This window comes from Rutidosis leptorrhynchoides, chromosome 1 (genome assembly GCF_046630445.1).
Source record: "Rutidosis leptorrhynchoides isolate AG116_Rl617_1_P2 chromosome 1, CSIRO_AGI_Rlap_v1, whole genome shotgun sequence".
Lineage (NCBI taxonomy): Eukaryota > Viridiplantae > Streptophyta > Magnoliopsida > Asterales > Asteraceae > Rutidosis > Rutidosis leptorrhynchoides.
Genome location: NC_092333.1, coordinates 580,635,257 through 580,640,014, shown reverse-complemented (window position 1 = coordinate 580,640,014; position 4,758 = coordinate 580,635,257).

Here is a 4,758-nt window from a genome sequence, read left to right as displayed (position 1 = left end):
AAAATCATCAATATTTAGTGTTTATATAATAGAAAAAAAAATTAAAAATCAACCTGGGAACCACTTGCTGTGCGACGGTATCCAGGAGAAAAAAAAATTGCTTTCACTTTCGAGCTCGTTTTGGACCAAGGTTGTAACACGAAATAGTTTCTAAATTGTATATGGAAACTATTGAAATCAACAATTTAACCTAAAACTTAAAAATGAGTTCGAATTTGATTCAAGAACAATGGTTGACTTTTTTTGTAAAATACTTTGACTCCAAAATTCTTGCTCGTTTCTTCGAATTAGCTTTTGTAACTTTGAAGAAAGTTTACATGTATGAATCCTAACACAATCACGTTATTAGATTTTGAAATATGTTTTGAAATAAGGTTTTGGTTAAAAAAATCAAGAACAGATATGGGTATTGGTTGCTTCAAACTTTCTGTTTAATCTTTTTTTTTTAAATAAAAAAAATAGGGTAATTGATAACTGATATAGATGGAGGAAAAATGGAAATCAATCTGTGTCAATAACACATATATGAACATTTGATATAATACAGATGTTTAGACCAAGTATCACGAGCACAAAGGAAGAAGCAATAAAACAAAAAAATAAATATAAAAAAATATCAAAGCAGATACGCAATCTGATCTTGTTTCCCTACTTCTATATATTTTATTTTAGATTCAGTATTATAATTTATTAAATACATTAAGTATAATAATATATTAATATTAATAATAACAATAATAATAATTAATAATAATTGTATTAATAATAATTATAAATAGTAGTGATATTAAGAGTCGTAAATTGATAATTTTAATAGGTTTACTAATAACAAAGAACATAAAATGATAACAAGTATTAATATCAATATTAATGTTAATAATAATTTTAATGAAAGTAATGATCATAATTTTAGTATAACATTATACTTTAACTTATAAATACATATAATACACTAACCTTATACTTCATATTTATTTATATTTATATGGTAATCTATTTGAATATTTTATACGTGTTACAATATACATATAATACTACTTATACATAATAATCATATATATTTATATATATTTATATATATATGTATATATATATATATATATATATATATATATATATAATTGTTTTAGATTACATCTAATTATTTTGTATCGCATTTTACATATTTAGTTCTATTATTTATTTTATAAATTCAAATTATTATATATACAAACATTCATATGTACACATAGTTATTTTCAACAATTGTTCGTGAATCGTCAGGCATGGTCAAAGGGTATTCGCATATATAAAAATAGTTCAAAAATTTTAAGATTCAACATTACAGACTTTGCTTATCGTGTCGAAACCATATAAGATTCAAGTTTAATTTTGGTCGGAAATTCCCGGGTCATCACAGTATGTTTTAGGCTGATGTGAGGGAAGCTGATCGGAAAAAGGATTCACCTCAATGGAAATATGAAATGCTGTATAAGGTTGATAATTTTCGAACTTATACTGATGATGAAAAAGCTGAAATGTTTGACTACCTAAGAGTTGATTTATATAGAGGCAGTAAACGTGAAGAAGTTTTGAAAAATGATAACAAATCTTTAAATGATAAACTTAGAAGCAAAACTGATAAAATTAAGATCTTGAAGGATGAAATTTCAAAACTTGAAAAACAAAATTTTGCTTTAAAGTCTCTTCACGTTGAGGCAGCAGATGTTAAGAACCAGCTAAACGACCTCAAGAAGATTGTTGCTTCATGGTGTACATCTGCTCAACGCACAGTTAAGTGTGTAAATGAGTAGGTGCCTGCCCAAGTTGAAGCTTTCTTTGCTAGTGACTATGCTGTCACTGCTGCTCTTGCAGAAGTTACTTACATGGACCCCATTTTTGAAACAGATCCTGAAGATGTCTTGCCAAACACCTTTGCCAAGATAGTTAAGGGTAAAAAGGTCTTAACAAATAAGTTTGTCAGACCTACTGTGACCCCACCACCGTCCATGAAAGAAATTTTAGAGGATGAAGTAAAAGCCAAAGAAACCAGTACTTCAATTGATGAAGCTACTGATCCTTCTAGCATTTACTATATGACTCTAAAGGAAAGACGCATTAAAAGGGAAATCACTGAAAACAATCAAAGAAAGTTGAAATCAATTGATTCCCCTTCGTGTTCAAATTTCACCAATGCTGAGCCAGCTGATGAAAATTGTACTGGTAAACCAGTAGCTAATGACAAGCCAGCAAAACGCAATACTGGCAAGTCAAAGGCAGCAATCAAGATTCACAAGAATCGACCAGCATCAGCTGACAGGTTAGTAACTTCACACACTGGTTCGTCGAACAAAGGCAAAGCAGTATACCATGATTATGGTACTGATTTTAAAAAGAAAGTCACCCTTAAGGGAAAAGCTAAAGTGAACCAAATTGTGGAATCAAGTGCTGGGTCATCTATCACTGAGATAATGACTGTCAAGCTTGACCAGCTCATAGTTGCCATATCTGAAAGTAGACCCTATCTTACTGCACCCATTTACTCAGTGTATGACCAGTCACCGATACCAAATATGAGAAAATGCTACAAATGTGGCAGCAAGTTTCACTTAGCCAACCGGTGTACTCTAACCCTAACCCCATCTGCTGCTGCCTCTTCAAGCAAACCAGCAGACAGGAAGAGATCATCAAAGATGACCCTTCCAGAACCCATCCTTGAATGGGTTCCCAAAAAGAACTAATCTCTTAGCTACTGTGCAGGGCATTCAAAACAAGCAAATCTGGTATCTTGATAGTGGTTGTTCGAGACATATGACGGGATGTAAGTCCCTGCTGATGGACTATCTAGAAAAGGATGGTCCAGTTGTATCATATGGAGATAATTCGTTGGGTTACACAAAGGGTTTTGGTACTTTAACAAATGGGAATGTTACTTTTTCAAATGTAGCATATGTCGTTGGGCTTAAACATAATCTACTCAACATAAGCCAACTGACAATCAAAAGTAAGATAGTCCAGTTCAGAAGAAAGATTGGCACTATTTTTGATAAGATAGGGAAGCCACTGCTGACAGCAAAAAGACATGAGAACATGTATCAAATTGACATCAACACAGCAGTCACAACAACTGATACCTGTTTTTATTCAAAGGCAGCAGACAACCTCAAGTGGTTATGGCACAAGAGACTCTCACATCTCAACTTCAAAGATATTCATAAGTTGTCTAGTAAAAGTTTGGTGTCTGGGCTACCCACAATGTCTTATGTGAAGGACAGATTATGTTCTAGATGTGAAAAAGGGAAGCATCACCATGCCTCATTCAAATCAAAGCAGATTTCATCTGTTGAGAAACCATTTCACCTTCTCCATATGGATCTTTTTGGTCCTGTTAATACAGCCAGCTGTAGTGGGAAGAAGTTTACACTGGTGATTGTTGATGAATATTCCAGATACACTTGGGTGTTCTTTTTGAATCAAAAGAGTGAAGCTGCTGATGAAATTATCAATTTTATCAAAAGAATGGAATTACTGAATGGGCAATTGGTGAAGCAGCTTAGAAGTGATCAAGGTACAGAATTCAGAAATGCAACATTGGAAGAATTTTGTACTGACAAAGGTATTTCACAGAACTTTTTTGCTGTGAGAACACCTCAACATAATGGTGTTGCAGAATGAAGAAACAGAACTCTCATTAAAGCAGCAAGATTTATGTTGGCTGAGTCTGGGCTAAAAAATTCATATTGGGCAGAAGTTGTGAATATTGCTTGTTTTACCCAGAATAGATCTTTAATAGTGAAAAGACATCAGAAAACTGCTTATGATGTTCTCAAAGGTAGAAGACCCTCAATTTTATTTCTTCATGTATTTGGCACTCCCTGTTTCATTCTAAACAATAGGGATCAGCTAGGCAAGTTTGATGCTAAGGGTGATGAAGGTATATTTTTAGGATATTCCAACATGTCAAAGGCATACAGGGTTTTCAATAAAAGAAGGGGCTATTTTGAAGAATCCATTAATGTTGCATTTGATGAAACTGCCCCTACTTTATCTTCTGGTTAAGAAGATGAGGAGTTACTGTTTGAAGAGTCAACTCAGCAAGCTCTTGATGATGAAGAAGAACCAGCAGCAAATCCCCTCACCAATCCATGTTGCTGGGTTCTCTAATGATGAGATGGAATACTCTGTTCCATCTGTGTCTAAACCATGTGGACCTACTGGATCTACTGAAGTTTTACAATTGTAGCATAGGTCTACTGGTTCTGAAGGATCTCAAGCTGGTACTGGTTACACTCATAATGAACAGCTGTCTCCCACTGCTGCTCATTCCTATGAGCCAGCTGATGATCAAGACGTTGTGTGTTCTACAACAAGCTCACCTGTTCATAACACTAGATGGACAAAGGAGCATCCAATTGAACAATTTATTGGTAATCTGGCAAGTGGTGTTAAAACAAGAAGACATGCAACCAGCAATTTTAGTATGCATGTAAACTTTGTGTCTACCATTGAACCTACATGTCCTGATGAAGCAATCAAAGATCCAAGCTGGGCAGGAGCTATGCAAGAAGAGATCTCCCAGTTTGATAGGAATAAGGTTTGGACATTGGTACCTAAACCTGATGATGAAACTAAGAAGATCATTGGTACCAAGTGGGTTTTCAAGAACAAGATGGATGAAGATGGGATTGTAATTAGAAAAAAAGCTAGATTGGTAGCTCAAGGTTTCAAATAGGAAGAAGGATTGGATTATGGAGAGACATATGCTCCAGTGGCTAGAAT